Below are 22123 nucleotides of genomic sequence, written 5' to 3'. Positions count from 1 at the left end.
CATTTGAAACCAGTTTATGGGTCAAGAGCATTACAAATAGGTCGAGTAGATTATTTAAGTCACTAGACCTGCAGGTCAAGTAAAATGTGTATGATTTTTCGAGGCCTGCCAAGTTTTAACAGCAGCTGTTTTATGCATTGCAGTGCCACATAGTGGTCACTAGAACAACTGCAACAGAAATGTGGAAAATACAACATCGATATTGACACACATATAAAGACTACCATAAACATGCATTGGGAATAACAATTAGCCCTGTTTGTATAAGGTTAGCATTTATAGTGCTTGTTCCAAACTTGAAACATTCAAGAGCACCCCATGCCTAGACATCATTGCCATGCTTAACACAAGCAGTGCCGGCATGTCATGTTGACTGTAGATTTGGCTTAGACTTTTATTATTTATGAGGCAAGATTGTTCACATTAACCATATACCAATAAGGTTTTTAAATACTGCAGATATCTAATTGTACTGTACACTCAAATTGATTAAGGAAAATGATATATAGTGAATTAAAGCGAATTTCCTTGGATCATACAATTCATTCAAATGTAGAAGTTGGGATGTGAGCTAAGGTTTCAAGGCTGCACCTCATGCGAGTCACCGACTAGAAGGATATATCCTCCTCTCTTCAGTTTAATATCAAGAGGTCGGTCCTGAGAGAACAGCTCTTCAAGGCTACACATAAGAAGTTCTGCAAGGCTTCAGACAGACATGTCCTGTCACTGTGTTCGATATCCAGTTTCTGTGGAAACATGCCAAACACTTTTAAATGTTATGACGCAATTCAACTCTCCTGTGCGTTAGTAGGTTTCCTGTTATGAAACCTACATTAGGAAGCAAAAGGAGCAACACCTTCTCTGACTCAGCCCTATTTAGGCTCACCAGTCCCTATGGGAGAAGGGAAGAGTCAGGAATTTGGATCGAGGCAGTTTTATCGCAGCCTCCTGTGGTTTGGGCTGGTCTGACCATTTTGTCTGCTATTGGCACTTTCTTCACTCCTCTCCAACAAAATACTAGATCGCTCCCTGACACTGCCATTGTTATAGTTTCTCGGGCCATTCCGATCCTAGCGGGACAGCACCCTATCCGACCGATTAACTCGACTTTCTGCTGTAGGCAGAGGACATTGTGACTTCCTAGAGATTATTCTGCCTGAGCAACTCCTTCGCCATGATATATAAATCTGAAAAATCTGCATGCGTTCTTCCTCGAACGACGGCCCTCCTACGGCTGTACAGTCATTATTGGCACGTTCTGTTCCGGGACAGCTCGGGTAGTTTCTTCCGGGGAGGGATGAGCCGGCTTTTCCGGGGCGGGCCATTTGTGTCTAGCCAATCATACAACCTACGAAACAGTTCGCTACCATGTAGTCCCGCCCACTACCTCCCCTTAGCCTGTCAATCAGCATAAACTAGCGTTCCCATTGCCTTTCCCTACCTTCACTTAATGAAGTGACTTAAGTCTCATAGATTGAAGTCGATTGGATTCGAAAGCAAAGCAGAGGAAATCGTATATTTTGTTAAATATCTTCTGTCGGAAGGCTTCAGGTAAGGCTCGCTTTTGGGACCGTGCTTCTAGTTGTGGGTTGGCATGGTCTCTTTTGGTCTTGCTGGTTATTACATCATGTGGATGGAGGGTACAGGCGACTGTCCATTCCACGTGTTCACCGGTTCCCCACACCTTTGAGTTTATGCGTTCAAAAACCTCGCCTTGCAGCGACAGGTCAATGGCAGAAATTGTTTCCATCGTTTAAGTTGTGTTTCTCTGACAACGCAGCTTCTTAAAATGCTGTGGTTGTTATATCTACTTCGTAGTTGTTGAAATGTTTGTTTCTTTACAAAATTAATTCGCATCCATTTTAAACATGTATCTTGTTACGTAGAAGATTAAATTATGTTTTGATAGGGTCAGGGAACATACATATCAATGTCGTACGCTCCCTGTAAAAGTGCATTTCACTGGTAAGAAATATCAACCCTCTGGAGCAGAGCTTTCAAGTTACCGAGGGGCATTCATCAGTAGCTTATCCCATCCAGTGTTGTGCTGTGCATTCTGGGAGTTGGTGTCCTAATTTATAATGGGACAAACTATTCCAGAATGGAACGTAAAATCCTTGACTACATGAACTACTTAAATGTTGACTTGGGAGAACCTGAGGGCTCTGTTTGAGTGGGCTCATGTCCTTTGTTACCCTTGCCTGCCGGTCCCGTCTTTGTAGTCAATAGTACTTTATGTGCTAGGTCTTGTAGTTTCATATTTGGTGATATTATCCAAGATTACATTACAAATACTTGAAAAAATGTCCCGAGGTAAATAAACCGCTCTACAAACCAAGGGCTTTGGCATAAATTACAGCAAGCTTAATAGCCAAAAAATCATCTTAAATCACTGGGTCTTAACCTGTGGTCGTGGGGGTCTGCAAACCTATTCAGGGGGGTCCGCAACTGTTTAGAAAATATAATGTTAACAGATTATATTAAATAAAGAAGCAAAATAAAAAACGTTAAAATATTCTGTAACTGTGAAGGAATTTGAAATTGGAGGTTTAAAATGAAGTTAATATTATATTAATTTCAGAGAGAAAATCAAACAGAATATAGTATTGGCAATGAGTGGTGTCAATTCAATTTAAAAAAAAGCGGTAACCAGCCCATTAACATTTAGATTTTTTGTTATATTTGTTTGTGAATACAATGTTATAATTGTGTATTTGTTTGATGATTGCTTGCTTCTGTATTTGTTGTTTATTGTTTTGCAGTTTAAATAATCGATAATGCTTAGGCCGGGGTCCCTGGCTTCCAGTAATGACTCGGTGGTGGTCCCTGGATTCCAATAATGATTCGGTGGTGGTCCCTGGATTCCAATAATGATTCAGTGGGGGTCCCCAGTCTCAATAATGCTTAAGTGGGGGTCCACAGAAGTCAAAAGGTTAAGAACCACTGATCTAAGTGACTAATGCCCACAATGTAATCGCATGGAGCTAATCTGCCACGGACTGATGACACTTTATGGGCATGATGAGGTACTTACGGCTGCAAACCCCTTTTTCCTTGGTGCCTGATACCTAGAGGAATTATGTTTTAAGCGCACCTGATATCAGTTTTTAGTTCGATCCACCAGTGGTTTCAAACGATCAATTTGGCAACTACTTAAAACATTTTAAAAATAATTAGTGTTTGTTGTTTTTGTCCTGTAATAAATAATGAGACAGACTTCAGTGGTAGCAATACTGCTTTGGCTCCACGTGGTGCTAAAGGGAGTGGTATAAATGGAGCGCTTTGTTTTAGTCCATTATGTGTATGTATGTGTGAGTGTTTATTTTTTTTTTTTTTAAATATTTATAAATATTTTGGAAGGGTTTTTTCATTTCTTTTACTTCATGGTGTTGAATACATGGTCTCATGCCAGGTGCTTGCTCTATGCTGGTTCAGTGTTTTTTTCTTTTGATGGGCACACTGCCTTCCCATGAGTGCATGGTTTCTTTCATGATATCAAAGCAGTGGCTTACAGTGGTAGTCATTTGTGGCCATTGTTTTGATGGTTTGTTAGACAGCTACTTTCCCTAATTAGTGTTTTTGGAACCTGCACTATGACGAGAGTCAAATGTTGTACATTACCTTGGGGCAAATGTTGAGGGTTGTCAGCCAGTGCGAATTACTGATGCAGGGATGATTCCTGTCCATTTCACTGTAGGGTACGTCTTGGCTGTTCGGACATTTACTCCTGCTTTATCAGGAGTTGATGTTCAAACAAGTTCCCTTTATCTTGAGAGTGCTTTGATTTAACATACATTTTTCGATTTTGCGAACTATTTAACTTTGTTTCTTCCCCTTATATTCTTCAATGGGGTCTCTCACGTGTATACCGCAATCTCTTCTCTCCAGTTTATGTAACTACATGACCTTACAAATGGGATTGCAACAGCTTAAATGACCCTGACTTTGTCATGATAAAGACCCCCTTTAAATCACTCTTGAGAATGAAACCTCTATATATTTTATTGTATGGACTGTGTGTTGTCACATATGGGAGACTCCTTGAGTCACAGAATTAAGTTACCTTCTTGTCTCAAGACCATTAGCTGTTGATAGCTCATTTGCCTCTTTTGCCTTATAAGTGTCACATTAGAACATTGCACCCATACCACACTTAAATGTATGTAGCGTCTTTTGCTAAAATACCAGTGTAAATAGATTATGGGGTTCTAGCATCTATTAAATACACACCTGTCGCAATACTATTTTATTTATTGTTTGTTATAAAGCGCGAACATGACCATCACGGCATCCGAGCATTCAGCTAGAGAGCTGATGAGGGTTGCAGTGCAGAAAGAACACCTGTAACTTCAGATACGCTGTACATTTACTTCGAAGAGCAAGGTATAACACAATAGGATACAATATGTTTTTTACAACATGTCTTTCTAGTAATACAGCTTTGACTTCCTTCCTAAAAAGCTTTTGTGAGGTAATTGCTCTCATTGAGGGTGGTAGGGTGTTCCAGATTTTTGGGGCAGATCCGGTGAAAGACTGGCTTTTTAGGTCTCGCCTGCAAACGCAGCGCAAAGCGCTGCTGTCCGCCAGCGAGATCTTTTGTTGCTGACTTGCCTCGGAAGTGGGACAGGAGATGGGCACGCGCAAGGCTTTTTGTGGATTTGAGCCGGTGTACGCGCACGTGAACACGCACGCGATGTGCACATCTCCTGTCCCGCTTCCGACGACATGCCAGCCCAGTTGGAGCGGCCCGCTGCAAGATGGGGCCGCTCAGAATTGCAAAAGTACACTTTCGCCAATAATAGCCCACACGGAGCCCCCCCCAGCCCTTCTTCACTCACCGGGCTGCTCTTCTGGGGGGGGCTCCTCCTCGCGGCTGCAGCACTTTTGTTGCGGGGCTTACCTGCACTCCTGGGAGCCCCGCGCTGCTGTGGTCATCCTCGGCTGCCGCAGTCTTCACCCGGGCCCCCTCCTGGGACCCGGGGCTTCTCTTCACTCCGGCCGCCACCGCGGGGCTCTCCCTTCAGGATGGGAGCCCCGCGTTAGCACGGCACGCCGGTTTCTGTATTTGCCGGAGCAGGCCCCGCCCACGTCCCGGGCAAGGGCGCCTGACTTCCGGCTTGAAGACTAGTTGCTTTTGTTATAGTACTATGGACACACGTCATAACTAACATTGGCATTGCGTTCTAACTTCTTCATTATGAATTGTTACTTAATGGTTTTCTTTTTTCTCTTTGTTAACTTATTTTGTTTTATATTGTGCTGGTGACCGTTTGCTTTTATAAAGGGGCATCGCATTGAGGCTTAATGTTATTATAGTTTGTTTGTACATCTTATCAAGGGCGCGGGGAGCAGTGACTAATGGGTGGGGGTTAACAGAGAATGGTAGTGTCCCATCGGGGACTCTGGAGTGCTGGTTGGATTGTTACTGTAGTTTAGAACTTAATTAATCCATCCATCATGGTAAAACGGAAGCCAGCTGATGACGCTCAAATACTTAATAAACCGAATAAATGTGCCAGAAAAACAAGGCATGCGTGCATCCTAAGCCAAATAGATGATCTGATAGTGGAGGTTGAGAGTTTATTAAACCCCCCTGCATCTACTTTAACTTGGGACCCGAGAACAGAAGAAAGAAGCATTTGCAATGCAGTAGGTCTCGCATTTGCAAGAGTTTAAGATATTGGCATTGTAAATGACCATGCCTTTTATTTATGGTTTGAAAACCAACACGTAAATAAAAGGCATTGCCATTTACAATGCCAATTGTTCAGACTCACAACTGCGAGACCTATTGCATTGCAAATGCTTGTTTGAATCCATGAGGGATTTTTGGTACTTCTAGAATCCCTTCCTCCTCCTGAAAGCTTGATCCTATTCACTTTGTATTTAAGACCATAGTTGTGAAGGGCTTTGTCTGGTTATGCATGCAACCTTCAGTTGGATCTTAGCTTCAACTGGGAGCCAGTTGGGGCTCTGAGTGATTGAGAGATGTGTTCGAAGGTACGTGTGCCTGTAAAGTCCTGCTGCTTCATTTAATGTTTAATGTCGATTTCATTGGAGTTAGGCTAGTTTTGGGTAGACCTAAGTGTGTGACATTCCCATAGTCCAGTTTTGAGAGCACTAGAGATTGAACCGCTGTTTTTAGGTCATCCCTGTGTGCCATGCCTACAATACACTGCCTATGCCATAGGTAAGCCACCCCCTAGCTGGGTGCATGAGCCCTTTACCCCTAGAGTGTCTAATTCCATTCTTATAAATCACAAAGCGGTCCAGTACCCGTGCTCCTCACTAAAATTGATACGTATAATCAATATGGGTACTTGTTCCTAAGTGGGGAGGTTTTATAGAACAGGCTTATGAAAGAGCGCAAAGAAGTGGTCGGTTGGAAAATATGGTTTTAGGGGGGAGTCTTCCTTATTTGGAAGTGTTGCCCTCAAACACCCATGTGGGTGTCATGCTTCATCATTTGGCGTATTGCTCCTCGTGGGGCAGGCGCTGCAATGTCCTACGGGCCCCGTGAGAGGGCTCTTTGTTGGAGATCTTTTGTCGTATCAGCCATGATGGTGCATGTGGGTGTGTGGGATATCGTATGTAGTGTGGAGAGTGTGATCTAAAATGACCTAAAGGAAATTAAATTACGTTTTATTCAGAGATGCTTCGGTAAGGTTAAAAACTGAGATATGGTAGTGTGTGCTAAGTTAAGACATACAACTCCACAGTGAGTGTGTTTGTAGTGAACTATCAAGGTTTCACTTTTCAGGTCGACATGTTGCACACTGTGTCGGTCCAGTACTGGATCCCTAGCGTTTCTTCAGGACTAAAGACTTTGTGTTCCCAGACCCTAAATTAGGGTGGGTATCTAGAGGGTTATTATTCTCAATTCCTGGTTGTGATGCAAAAGATCCTATGTATCTATATCATGCTCATCCCAGTAGGAATCCATAATTCAACCTGGAGGAAAGAAGAAAGATTTACAAACAAACAGTAAACGTTTTCTTGTGGACAGCACATATGATGCACACCTGGTCTCTGCATATTATCATATCATGCAGTGCCATGCTGTGTTGTCAGAGTTCTGCGTCAGCTCTTATGTTGGTGAGTGCCACCAGTGCCTCAGTCACTCGTGATAACACAATGTAAAAAAAAGCATACGTAAAAATGGACAGACTACACAAACGGGAACACACAACATACAGAGTCCTTATTAGAGATCAAAAGCATCGTCACTCCGGACTCCCATGAGGTAAATATATTCCTTACCCCTGCTCATCGGCCATAGTGTACCTTGGGTCAAGGCAGGGAACCGCTAGATAAATGTCGTCTCTGTAATCTAAAAATCAAGAGTGGGGGTAATCAATACTCTTGTTTCACTTTTTTTCCCCCCTGGACAATATCATACTCGCGGTTCCAAGCGCTGTCTGCTGCCCGTAGCCTACCCCTTGTCCTGCCTGTTGATGAAATGCACAGTCGAGGGGGGGCTCGGTTAAATACAGTGAGCCCACTTAACGAGGCTCACCTGTGACCGTGACCCAGAAGTTTCTCCAATGTCAGTGAATGTTTTTTGTGCGTTTGAGACGATAGTGGTCGGAACGTATATTGGCGGCCATCTTGGAATGCTTCCGTATCTATTGAATGACATGCCACAAGGATGACGTATAGTAGCTGTGGCCATCTTAGAATGGTTAGAAGGATCTCATTTTATTGGTGAAACACCGTTATTAGGAAATAATGTTTTCCATAGATAATGTGTGGTCGGTTCTATAACAATTCTTCTTGGTACATCCGGATAATCACATTCAAATAGCCACAGTACTAGGGGCATATAAGTAGTGGCTATAATGAAATGGTGTGCGATATCTCATGACAACCATAGTACTCCCATGTGTAATCGGTGGTATTCTATGTATTACTAGTTTTGCACAAAAGTCACTCTAGGGTTACCTCAGTCCTCTTAAAGTCCGGTGTTGTATGCGGTCAAACTATTCTGTTGACTCCCATGGTCAGGGAATATGATTGTGGCCATGTTGAAGTGGTTAGATGGATCTTAAGTCTGTCCTGCTATTTCGTTAATGGGCAAAGATGAGTCATGTGGGCTTGCTCTCTAAAATTTCTAGTGTTGCATGATTGTCAAACTCTCTCCAATGGGTTAAACGACTATGACACATGACTATAGGAGGTCTGAATCTACAGTGGCAACCGTATTGTGATTTTTCTAAAAAGTTTGTCTATCCCAGGGGTCTATAGTAATCAAACTTAGTCAGACTCAACTAAAAGGTGGATTGAGGGATCGTGAAAAAGGTTTTCTCCTTCTCACAGTATAGTGATGTTCTCCCTACTCCGGTATATAGCCAGGTGGTGATTATCAGTGAATTTATATGGTACCACCCTGCACTGGTGCGCTAAAGGGAGATAGGACGAGGACAGCAGTGCTCTAGCTTCCTAAAGGAGTATCCAGTGTAGTACTAAATGTTGCACGCAAGCCAAGGGATGTCGTCGTCTAATCCGTTTTAAAAAGCTATATACATGGACCACCCATCACTGTTCTTTTCTGAATAGCGACCGCTGATCCCAGTGGTTGTCTGCATCTAATATTGTCCATCTGATGTCATCTGGGGCATGGTTGATATTTGCAAAATGTGTCAACATTTTAGTCGTGATGCGTTTACACCAGATGTTACTTCGGTGTTCCGTGATTCTCACCTTAATGGGTCTGGTGGTCATGCCTACGTATCGAAGATCGCATAGCCAGGTTATGAGATGGATACAATTTCTTCTATTACAGTTGGTATGTCCTCTTTGAATCCATGGACAATTTTCTCTAAGATTGATCTCTTTGCTCATTTTAGTCAGTTTGCATACTATGCAGTTTCAACATGGGTAATGTCCAGTTATTGGTGGTAGTCCCCACAGAATCTGCTGGTTTGTTTTCTGTTTTTAGTGGGCGTGTTTGGTCAGAAAATCTCATAGATTTTCTGTCCTTTTGTATGCGAACCTGGGGTCAGGAATGTATAGGGTTCCACTCTTGAGAATCAACCACTGTCTTTTTTTTTTTTTTATGATCCTCAGTATCTTGTTTGATGAAGGTATAAACATCGTCACACAGGTAAGTGGATTATTTGTCTCCTTCTTCCGTGTCTCCAGTAGGGCATCGCAGTGATTTATATGCCTGTGTGACTCTTCTCTTCGGAAAGTCCTGGGTGGTGATTGGTGCAAAGTTCTTTAGCTTGGACATGATACTCAGGGACAGTATCACAATTGTGCCTTAGGTGGAGAAACTGGCCAAAAGGGAGGTTATCCCTCAGTGCCTTGGGATGATGGCTCCCATAACGTAAGAGACTATTACAGTCTGTGGTCTTCTTGTAAATTATTGTTTATAATCCATTCGCACCACGGGAAATAAGTAGGTCTAGGAATGGTACAGACTGCTTAGACATGGTATTGGTGAAGTGTAGGTATGAATTGAGACTGTTGATCCATGTGCAGAATGTTTCACATGTCCCCATCTCGCTATGCCACAGGATCAAAATGTCCTCAATGAATCGTTTCCACATTCTGATGTTGTCATGGTAGGGGTTGGGATCTGCAGTTATATATTTGTTATCGAAGTCAGCCATATAGAGGCACGCTAGGCTGGACGCGAAGGTGCTCCCTTTAGACGTGTCCTGTATCTGGTGATAAATTTGATCCTTAAATTGAAAGAAAGTTTCATTCAAAGCTAGAGTTGCACATTGAACAATAAAGTTAATTGGAGTTGCTGATTCCCAGTGTGGTATAGCCAGAAGGTAGTTTTCCATAACCTCGATGGTGGCATCTTGAGGGATATTTGTGTATAATGTCTCTACATCTAAGGTCACTAGTAGATCAATTTCTCGTAGATGCTTCCAGATTTTTTTAGTAGGTTTAGATCATCAGTGGTGTCTTTTGAAGTACATAGTTGTTTCTGCAACCACAAGTTTAAGGAAGTGGTCGCAGAATTTGCTTAGTAGTTCCAATACAGAGTTGATGCCTGAGACGATAGGGTGTCCTGGTGGTTGTGTTGTCCCCTTATGAATCTTTGGTAGTATTTAGAAGTATGGTGTTCGTGGGGTATTTATCAAAATTTCTGACTCCTGTTTGGTAATCCAGCCCTCTGTATCTGCTCCAGTCACCAGTTCGGTGATCTTAGTAGACAGTCGGGTGGTTGGATCAGTCATGAGAGGGTGGTAATGTTGCTCATTAGTTAACTGTCGTAAACATTGCTTGTCATAGGCAGATGTTGACATCAAGAGTATTGCTCCTCCCTTATCTGCTGGTTTTATGATGCTGTTGGAATCTTCTGTGAGACTTTGGATGATCCTTTCTCTGGTGGACTGGTTGTTGAATCCAATAGGGTTTGTGAAGGCCCCTACTTCTTTCAGTACAGCTTTCTTAAAAGTGATCACTTCAGAAGGTACCAATGCTGCAGTTGGTGGGAAACTGGATGGTCTTCTTAGTCCTGACTTCAGAATCAGTGTAAGGTTTGTCCTTCAAGAAGTCATGAAGGCGGATCTTCTGGAAGAATTGATGCAACTCATCCAAGTGAGTAGTCTGTACAAAACCCAAGCATTTTTTCAAAGTGTTCTCCTCCTTTGTGGTCAGCACCCTGTCTGATAGATTCACCATTAATTTTATGTTGTTGTGGTGTGGCTCCTCAGCCGCTTCTGTGGTTCTTGTGGTTGCCACTGGACGGTCTTGTTTGCCGCCCCTTCTCTGCCTCTTCCTTTGCCTGAACTTCTGTTGAAAAAAGGAGGCTGAGGTAAGGGTTATTGGATATGTGGTGGCATCGGATACGTCTGGGGCCGCATTGGGGGTTGTCCAGGGTATGGGGTCATCTGTTGGTGTCCATGGGGGCCAACAGTAACCGACTGGGAAGGAATCGCCCACCATTGTTCAACTACCCTATGGTACCTGTTCATGGACACCAACAGATGACTCCCATACCCTGAATAACACCCAATGTGGCCCCAGATGTATCCAGTGCCACCACATATCCCGATGCACCAATAACTCTTACCTCAGCCTCCTTTTTTTCAACAGAAGATCGGGCAGAGGAAGAGGCAGAAGAAGGGGCGGCAACAAGACAGTCCAGTGGCAACAAGAACCACAGATGTGGCTGAGGAGCCACACCACAATAACCTAAAATTAGTGGTGAATCTATCAGACAGGGTGCTGACCACAGAGGAGGAGAACACTTTTTAAAAAGGCTTGGGTTTTGTACAGACTCCTCACTTTCGTCTACATAAGGAGTTGCATCAATTCTTCCGGAAGATCGGCCTTCGTGCCTTCTTCAAGGACAAACCTTACACTGATTCTGAAGACTCAGGACTAAGACCACCATCCAGATTCACACCAACTGCAGCAATGGTACATTGTGAAGTGCTCACTTTTGAGAAAGATGTCCTGAAAGAAGAGAGGGTCCTCGCGCACCCTACCAGATTCAACAACCAGTCCACTAGAGAGAGGAACATCATCCAAAGTCCCACCGAAGATCCCAACATAATCATAAAACCAGCTTATAAGAAAGGAGCAATAGTCTTAATGTCAACATCTGCTTTTGACGAGGAATGTGTATGACAGTTATCTAATAAGCAATATTACCGCCCTCTTACCACTGATCCAACCACCAGGCTGTCTACTAGGATTACCGAACTGGAGACTGAAGCAGGTACAGAGGGCTGAATTGCCCAACAAGAGTCTGAATTTCTCATAAATACGACACCCCGAACACCATACTTCTATATACTACCAAAGATTCATAAAGGGACCCCACCACCACCAGGACACCCCATTGTCTCAGGCATCAACTCTATATTGGAACAACTAAGCAAATTCTGCGACAACTTCTTTAGACCTGTGGTTGCAGAAACCACTACGTACCTCAAAGACACCACTGATACTCTAAACCTACTAAAAAATCTGGAGCATCCACAAGAAATTGATCTATTAGTGACCTTGGATATAGAGGTATTATACACGAATAGCCCTCCAGATGCCACCATTTAGGTTATGGAAAACTACCTTCTAGCTATACCACACTGGGAATCAGCAACTTCAATTAACTTTATTGTTGAGTGTGCAACTCTAGCTTTGAAAGAAAACTTCTTCTAATTTAAGGATCAAATATTTCACCAGATACAAGGCACGTCTATGTGGAGCACCTTTGCACCCAGCCTAGCATGCCTCTATATGGCTGACTTCAAGAACCAATGCATACCTGCACAGACCAACCCCTACCATGACCACATCGGAATGTGGAAACGATTCATTGATGACATTTTGAGCCTGTGGCATGGTGAGATGGGAACATGTTAAACATTCTGTAAATGGATCGACCGTCTCAATTCATAGTTACACTTCACCAATACCATGTCTAAGCAGCCCATACCATTCCTAGACATAATTATTTCCCGTGGTGAGAATGGATTATCAACCATGATTTACAAGAAGATTCCAGACTGTAATAATCTTTTGCTTTATGGAAGCCATCATCCCAAGGCACTGAGGGATAACATCCCTTTTGGCCAGTTTCTCCGCCTAAGGCACAATTGTGATGCTCTCTCGGAGTATGATGCCCAAGCTAAAGAACTTTGCACCAATCTGACCACCCGGGAATATCCGAAGAGAAGAGTCACACAGGCATATAAAAGGGCCAGAAATAATCACTGCAAAATCCTACTGGAGACACGGAAGAAGGAGACCCATAATTCTCTTACCTGTGTGACGATGTTTACACCTTCAAACAAAATCCAGAAGATCATAAAAATACAAAAGTGGTTGATTTTCAAGAGTGGAACCCTAGACATCCCAGACCCCAGGTTCGCATTCAGGCAGACACAAAATCTACGAGATCTTCTGACCATACACGACACTAAAAACGAAAAAAACAAAAAAACAGCAGGCCCTATGGGGACGTCCCCCCAATAACTGGACATTACCCATTTGGAAACTGTATAGTATGCAAACTGACTAAAATGAGCAAAGAGATCAATCTTGGAGAAATTCGTCCATGGATTTTAAAAGGACTTACCAACTGTAATACAAGAAATTGTATTGATCTCATAACCTGTCCATGCGATCGTTGATATGTAGGCATGACCACCGGAACCATTAAGACGAGAATCACGGACCACCCCAGTAACATCCATTGTAAACGCATCATTACTAAGATGTCGACACATTTTGCAAACATCAACCATACCCCAGATGACATCAGGTGGACAGTATTGGAGGCAGGCCACCACTGGGACCAGCGGTCGCTATTCAGGAAAGAACAATGAGGGGTATTCTGTCTAAAAAGCCATATACATCCCTTGGCTTCAGTGCAACATTTAGTTCTACACTGGATACACCTTTAGGAAGCTAGAGCACTGCTGCCCTCGTCCTCTAGTTTATCTCCCTTTTGCGCACCAGCGCAGGGTGGTACCATATGAATTTACTGATAATCGCCACCTGGTTATATACCAGAGTAGGGAGAACATCACTATACTGTGAGAAGGAGAAAACCCTTTTCACGATCCCTCAATCCACCTTATAGTTGAGTCTAACTAAGTTTTTGAATTCTATTCACTGGCCATAGGAGTCGATTGAATAGTTTGACCATATACAACACCGGACTTTAAGAGAACTGAGGTCACGGTAACCCTAGAGTGACTTGTGTGCAAAACTAGTAATGCATAGAACACCACGGATTACACATGGGAGTAACACGGTTGTCTTGAGATCCCACACACCATTTCATTATAACCACTACTTTATATGCCCCGAGCACAGTGGCTATTTGAATGAGATTCTCCGGATGTACCAACAAGAAGTTTTTATAGAACCGACCACACATCTATGGAAAACATTATTTCTTATTAACGGTGTTCCACCAATAATCTGAGATCTTTTGAACCATTCTAAGATGTCCAGTACTAGTACACGTCATTCCCATAGCACGTTATTCACTAGATACGGAACCATTCCAAGATGGCCGCCAATATATGTTCTGACCACTATGGTCTCGCACGCACAAAAAAACACTCACTGACGTTGAAGCAACTTCCGGGTCTCTGTCACGGGTGAGCCTTGTCAACTGGGCTCACTATATTTAACCAAGCCTCCTTCGACCATGCACTCCATCTTCATGCAGGTACGACGAGGGGTAGGCTACGGGCAGCAGGTGGCGCTTGGAACCGTGAGTATGACATTGTCTGGGGAAAAGAAAGTGAAACGAGAGCACCACTGGCGAAACTACGCATTGATCACCTTCCCAGTCTTGATTTTTACATTACAGAAACCACATTTATCTAGTGGTACTCTGCCTTGACCTAAGGCCTATGAGCAGGGGTACGGAATATATTTTCCTCATGGGAGTCAGAAGTGATGACGCTTTGATCTGTAATAACAACTCTGTATGTTGGAGGTTCCTGTTTGTGTAGTCTGTTCATTTTTACTTAAGTTTTTTTTATTTTACACGGTGTTATCACGAGTGACTGGGGCACTAGTCAACAGAAGAGCTAACGCAGAGCTCGGACAACACAGCATGGCACTACATGAAATGATATGCAGAGACCAGGCGTGCATTTTATGTGTAGTCCACAAGAAAACGTTTAGTGTTTGTTTATCTTTCTTCTTTCCTCCAGGTTGATTTATGGATTCCTACTGGGGTGAGTATGATATAGATACCTAGAATCTTTTGGATCGGAACCAGGGAGTGAGAATAAGAAGACTCTAGATACCCACCCAAATTCAGGGTTTGGAACAGTCTTTAGTCCTGAAGAAACACTAGGGAACAAGTACTGGACCGACACAGAGTGCAACATGTCAACCAGAATAGTTACATAAAATATATATATATATATTTTTTTTTTGTTTAAATCGGTTTATTAAACCAGCTCATTAGACATTACACAGCTGAATATATATGCATGTAAACAACCAGGTTGAGTTGGTAGCAAAGATGCATCGTGAAAGGCTTATGTAATCACCGTCATCTTGAAAGTAATCATAGTGTTGAATTAACAATTCTACCCAAAACAGGGAGTAGATAATAGTAGGCTCACTGTCTTTCGTCGCAGAATAAATGTGTCAGTGTGACGGGGACATTAGGCCTCTTCATGCACCTCTGTAGCTTCGCCATTGGTACCATATTGTTTCCCAATTTCTTAAAGCATCCTCTACGTTTATACACTACTTCTTCCGCTCGTTGGCACCAGTCTAGTTCGATCTCCCATTCCTGTGAGAAATTTTCTACGTGTGGAGTTGAAAATTGTATGAAAACTGTGTTTTGTGTAACTGTTTTACTTACTTTTTATCTAGGAAATCTCCCAGTGTGATATCTAGGCATATCACACTGAATAGAAAAAGTAATCCTGAAAAGTAATTACAACTGTATTTTCACATTTTTACAAATCTATAAGAAAAGTCATTATTCATCCAGCTTACTTTTTAACAATCTTTCTTAAAAAGTACAATCATATTTACCTGTACCAAGTCCTGCTTTTGTTCTATCAATAAAATGCAACAAAGAAATATCTTTAATGCAAATAATTGGTCTGAATTCAGTCTTTGAGTGTGTGACGTCATTTCATGCCTGGGCGTGTTCAATAAATGCTTAACACTACTCTCTGAATAGCCTTACTGCTTGCCCACACTACCACAAATAGAGAGTAAAGTATTATCTACGTTTTCTACTGTAAGCCTTTGGGGATCCACTGGACTCTGTGCACACTATACCGTACTTTGGTATAGTATATACAGAGCGAGCTTCCTACACACCACACCTGTGATTGCTGGCCCAGGAACCCTCAGAGATAATACTATTACCCATTTCTATAATTTGCAATTTTGTGTTCTAAACAACACTGCAGGAGCCATTGTTTTTGCTCACCTACCCATAGTTAATGATGAAACATTGTCATTACATTCACACATAGAATTTTATATGGATAGGGGCTTTGGTAGAATCTCAATATCCTGCAGCGCATCATCTGTTAAACTCGAGGTAAGTCTTTAGCTACTTTGTGGGTCTGTTCAGTGCAGAGTATAAGGTGGGTGCCCTGATGGCCTCTTTTGTTACCGATGTACCCCTTCGTACGTCAGAGACTCATTTGGTTACTCAGCAAGCTTTGAATGCTCCTCTTTCCTTTCTGTCTTGACTACGGTCTCCAGACCCTGCACATATCCTTTTGTGACATTTATTTTTGGCAATAAAGACCTGTGGAGCTCAAAATCAATGACCCGTTTTTAAATTTCTTTTATTTGTTTTTTCATCTAGTCTCTGGAAGAAACATTTTAGTTTAGAGATCTGTACGGCAATCTTTTCGTTCTCTCCTCCCTCTGCGTTTGGCCTTTCAATGGTGTCTGTTTTTATAATCCAGAGCTATGCTATAGTTGAGCACTGTTTCTTGAGAGCAGCAAACGGTTTCCATCTGCTGTGCGAAGCCTCAAAAGCTGCCACAAGTATAGCCCAATATCCAGTGAGACATGCCAAAACATCTTGCTGCAGTATCCCACCGTAAGCTGCAATGTTCACTGACTCAAACTTAAACTTCCTACATTCACTGCTTATCTAATGGGTCATGGCACACATCTCTTTGATGTTCCACTAAAACCATAATTTTACCATTCTGGCAACTTTTCCTTCGTTATTAAATCGGCATGCCCAGTTTGTGATATCACATTATCTCACCCGAGAGTCACTTCGCTACCTGCGCAGGACTATGAAGTTATTTTGATACCATAATGAACAGGGAACAGCTTCCTCCCCTTCTCCCCCCCCCCCCCCCCCCCCCACACACACACACCCTTTTTGTCCTCATGCAGGGTTATTTGAAACTAGTGTTGTTCTTAATATGCAATAAAAAATATTTCTAATGTTTCTCTGCATTAGTCAATTAGGGGTGATTTCCAAGGTTTTAATAGAAAGTACTCTTCTTATTCCCTGGCTGATATATTTTGGAGATTGTTGATTCATTGGTAAACTGACAACAATTGAAGATCTTTCATATTGTTGTAGTTAAATGTGTTAAATTGATCTTATTGTATCAAGAATTAACTGTACCACTACTGTCTTTGAAAGTTGGAAAATTGTTGATCAAAAGAAAGCAATACATGTGCAGCACAAATTTGTTTTTTCAGTCTGTGATCTGACCCTCGCGGAGGGTAAACACACAAGTACAGAGTCTTTAAAAAAAAAAAAATCTATTTTTATTAACATTTTGATAATGCACATTTCCATTCAATGCACAAGTGACATCACACGCCAAGTCCTTTTCCATTGGCTGAACGACCCACAATAAATACATCTTCACCTTCACTAGACAGGGCACCTGCCCCAGTAGCATGCCATATGACTAGTCGGTGCATCAAACTGACTTAGGGTAGCAACAAAAATAAACTAATGAACATTCCCGCCCCACCCACCACCCCCCATGAGTACACTGTCATGAAAGAAGTCCAATCTAATGATGGTCATCTCCTGTCTCAAGAACACACAAGTGTAGAAATACACAAGCATGCAGGCAAGAAAGCTGTTTCAGGTTGCTGCTCACGGCGCTGTCCTTTCCTAGCAGACATCTAAACAAGAGTAAAATTTGAAAGGTTTCAGAAACCTAATGCAGCAAGGGAAATGTCTCAACACACTAATGTGTCATGTCAAGGCAAGGACCTATGAAAGTTGTGAGCTATTTATGGGTCTGACTTGAGAAAAGGCTTCAAGATGTTCATTGTCTGCGGGTCCAATGAACAGAGATGCAGACTTTTTAATGGTTAGTTCCTAATTTGCTCTGTCTCATTGAGCCGACTTCTGGGTATGAGGCTGCTATAAGAGCCTGGAGACTTTTTTTAATGGGATCAATGTTTATCACCGTCACCAAATGGGCTTATGACAAGTTAAATTGGGCATCTTTTTGCCAAATGTGGTTTATAAGTGTGACCACTCTCATATTGTGCAGCTTTAAACTAACTTAACCTCAGTCAACTATTTAGGGATTCTTTTTAAAGCCTGCCTTGCAGGATATGCTCTGAGTGACAGTATCTGCTGGGAGTTGAACTTTCAGCCAGTCAATAGGAACCAAGCTTTCATGGATCCTTGCCAAAGAATGAGTTTATATGAAGCGATGGACTGGTTTATCAAAGCAATGTTTATTACAACCTAGAATAAAGCCTTGGGCGAGTGCGTGTCAAACCATTTAACCTAACTGTGCTCGGAGGCTGTAATTATAGCCTACCGAGTAACACCATATGTAACAGGGGGTGTCTGGATAGGAGGTTAAAAAATTAGATTTGACAGATTGTACGTCTGGGCAAATCTGAAATCGGTCCATAACCATTTGTGGTGCAGCCTACTGGCTTGTGCTTGCCTTTATTTATTTGTATATAGCGCAAATTCGACCTGAAGGTATCGGAGCACTTTACATGAGCACCAGTTGCATTACAGACTGATCGAATAATTTTTTGTTACGCATGGGGAGATTACGTGATTTGCCCAGAATCACAGGATGTTAAGTGTTCCTGGCAAGACTCGAACCCGGATCCCTAGCTTCAAGGTCAGCTGCAGTAGCTGTTAGACCACATCTTCTCCCCTAGAACAACAGTTAATACATCTTGAAATGTAAAAAGTCATAAAAGAATAACAAGAGGAAGGGAGGGGTTCTTGAGCACGTACTTGATGGAAACCATAGCACTGGGACAACTTTCCATAAGCGATGAAACATCACAAATGACAGTGAAATTCTGTGCTTCTTTTTCTATTAAATACTCACCCCACTCCCATGAAAAGTACCCTTCAAACTCACTGGAGTAGCCTGAAATTTTAGAATATTTTCTTGTCAGTTGACTTTGAAGCATGCACCTTTCACACCATTAAAGTCCGATTTGCAGATTAGGGTTAATAAATCCCACATCTGGTGTCCGGATTCTATCACCCATTGACTTTGTGTCACTCCTAATGGATTAGCTGCAGGCCAGGAGCAGTGCAGTGGGCAGTCAGTAGGTGTCCAGTTAAATCCATGGGATTCTGGGAGCAGTTTATTTTCTTGCATTACATCGGTTCGTTGACTACTACTTGTGCATAAAATGTTATGTCAGAATATAAATGAAAAGCATGCAATAGCTAAATGTAGAAGTGGAGGGATACATTTATTGACTCAATTGCAAATGTCTGTTATATTTCTACTTCCTGCATCAGTAAAGTGAACAATGATTTGGTTACCTTTAGGCCTTTATTCTTGTGCTTTATATGTGACTGGGGACCCTTCGCAAAGTCTGCCAGGCTGGAAACTACTCCTTTTTTTTTTTTTTTTTTTTTTTTTTTTTTTTTAAAACAAGCCAACAGCATCCCCATAGACAGGGCATCCCCGCATCAAACACAGACCAGCAAGGAGGTTGGGAGTGGCGACGGCCGCGAGCACGCGAGTGGTGCGCGCACATCAGCGAGCCATGTGTTTTGCATTATTGTGCACGCGTCTGGGTACGATAATGCGAGCCATGTGTTTTGCATTATTGTGCACGCGTCTGGGTACGATAATGCAAACCAGATGTTGCCCTGTCTGTGTAACAGACACCAATGGGAAGTGGGCGGGACATGCCCCGCCTTTGCCCAATTGCGTGCTGTATTTTTTAAACAAACGCACACTAAAGTTAATTGCAGCCGACAAAAAGAAAAATACACGCACAAGCGTGTGGTCAGCTTTCTGAAGCCCCTACATGAGGTCTTGCGCTGCGCGAGCAGCACTGTGGACTGCAACGCTATGCGCGAGACATACGTCCATGAGGTGGTGACATGTACCTTCTTCCAATGTGCCAGAACTCTAAGTAACTTTGTGTTGATTTAGAGACTTGGAATAAACAAAGTCTCAAGATGGATAGAATGCTTCACTTTTGTAGTTCCAGATATTAAAAGATGGCTCTTCGCCTCTCCATGTCTCTTTAGGGGGTGTGCTCCTTTTGGTGATTATGAAACCCTGTGGAGGTTCAACCTATGGTCCAACGTGCACATTTAATGTTGTGGTCACTCACTAAAACTTGAAACACTGTTTCCCCTACACTCAGTTCAATCCATACATACGAAGATGTGTCATTCAGCAATCTAGGCAATCCAGCGTACTCCTAAGACCTTTAAGCATGAAGAGATGGGGGGGGGTGGTCAGGTCAGCTGTTCTTGCCTGGCCGTCTTTAGATTTTGCAGTGTCGAAGTCCAGTTAGAGTATGGGGTTCCACTACTCAAATCCAATATTGGCTAGCCCAGGATTTGGTTAAAAAAGGGTGGCTCCACACTCACCATTCCAATTTAAATTCTCTGTGCAGGGTCTCCTCTCTCCAACTACGTCTCTGCTTTATACATCTCTGGAAAATTCATCTGAGCAGAAAAAATCCAGATCCCTGAGCAGTTGAGACATTCACCGACAAAAGGAGCTATCTGGTGCTTCTTAGCTGTGTATCCGAGTAAGAACATTCAGCTTTTTCTGCTTCATAGAAGATGCTTAAACTCTGTTTCAAGTGGGTACTACACCTCATACTAAATGTTAGAACATGGTCTTTGTCACTTTCACGATATCCTGGAGAACTTCAGTCAAAAAAGTAGAGGTTTCATGGGTAGTGAGGTTCTGTTAGCTTTGCCAATGCTTGTTTGTGTGTTACGAAGCAAACAAAGAAAAATACATCTAAAAATGAATGCTACAGAAAACAAGCATTGACCAAGCCATTGGGTCCAGTTTAAAATGTATGTTGTTTATTACCTTTACTTTAAACACTAGCATTATGAAATCATAGAAAATTTGTCTCATCCATTAAAATCAATTCTCCAATGTTTTTTTTTCTCATTTTCTTTTTTGCTCAATCTCAAGAATCCAAATTTCTTCTTGTTCAAAATTCAAATTCCTGCTTGTTTAGGCAATTTTGCTTTGACCGTGTTGGATCAAGGCATAGAAATGTATTGAACCATACTTGGATCCTTCTCAACTTCTGTTGCTAATTCAATTTTGACACCTATGTTTAATTATGTCTCCCTTTTTGCTTCTGAGCAAGCAATTTTATCTCTCCTCTCACTTCCTCTTCCCCCCCCCCCCCCCCCGCTCCTGAGTCAAAGCAGGTGTTCTTCCTCTACCTTTGGCTTGCAGATATTTCCAACTGAATGTATTGTAGATCTAGCTGATAGAGATGTCCTGGCAAGTTCATCATTCTCAAATGCAGATCGGTGTGACCGGATTGTCCCCTGCATGGTGTACATTAGTGTTCCCCAGCCCTGGGTACCCGACTGCATGTGTAACCTGGATTTTGATTTGTCTGCACAGAGGCCTAGGATTGTTCTTTGACATGAGAGAGTTCCTGGACCTGTCCTGTGGCGTGAAAGGGTGCACCAAACATGCGTTCATTGAACCAACAGTAGCTTACTGTCCCTCTCGTGTTTGGCACACCAAGCGATGTTGACCGCATACAGTATTTGTGAATCAATAGTTATGACCAGATCTTTTTTATGTGTCACTGAAGTTGAAGCATACAGGTCCACTCATTCAAAGTTCTGTGTCTTTGCGCTTACTCGGGTACTAGCCCAAATTATGTCTGTGTTTTGTGTTTGTGGCCTGTGTGTTACATGCATGTTGTGTGTAAGTGAGCCAGAGTAATGGGAGGCATGTGGGGTCCATTTTGAATGCCCCAAACAAGTATTCCTGCACAAGCTGGAGGTTAATTTGTTTTCCTAGACGGGTGAAGAGTGTTCCTTACAATTTGGAAGCTGTGGGGAGAATACCCAGCCCCTGAAGTGAAGGAAAAGGATACAAGGCTTCTTTTAGAAATTAATGTGGTTCTTTTGCTTCGCAGGGAGTTGCCGACCAGTTTTCCTGCAGCACTGCCGTTTGGTATATGGTCGGGTGATGGTTGTGAGTGCAAACTCTGTTGTGCAAGGTGAAGGAGATCCTTGTAGTTGGGCCTAATCTTTTGTATTTCTCTAATCACTCTCTTCAGTTTGGCTGGTGTCGGAGAGGTGCAGAAAACGTGTTTCTCTTTGTGCCTCTGTGGGTGCTCCAGGCAGGGGGCTACCTGGCCAAGGAGGATTTGATCAACTTTCGCATCGGATGCAACACCCCTTCTTCCTCCTCCCCCCCCCCCCCCCATCCTCCCCCGT

At 42.6% G+C, this 22123-nt stretch overlaps 1 protein-coding gene across 2 annotated transcripts in view; it reads left to right on the top strand.

Moving 5' to 3' along the window:
- Nucleotides 1-1389: 1389 nt before the first annotated feature.
- POLR3E (RNA polymerase III subunit E) overlaps nucleotides 1390-22123 on the top strand; it is a 232323-nt gene continuing 211589 nt past the window's right edge. For both annotated transcript variants that reach the window (XM_085629041.1, XM_085629040.1), the window contains exon 1: nucleotides 1390-1551. The gene's annotated coding sequence lies outside the window, so the exon portion shown is untranslated. The remainder of the gene's footprint in view (nucleotides 1552-22123) is intronic.

Source organism: Triturus cristatus, chromosome 10 (genome assembly GCF_964204655.1).
Source record: "Triturus cristatus chromosome 10, aTriCri1.1, whole genome shotgun sequence".
Taxonomy (NCBI): domain Eukaryota; kingdom Metazoa; phylum Chordata; class Amphibia; order Caudata; family Salamandridae; genus Triturus; species Triturus cristatus.
This window is presented reverse-complemented; position numbering and strand designations above follow the sequence as displayed.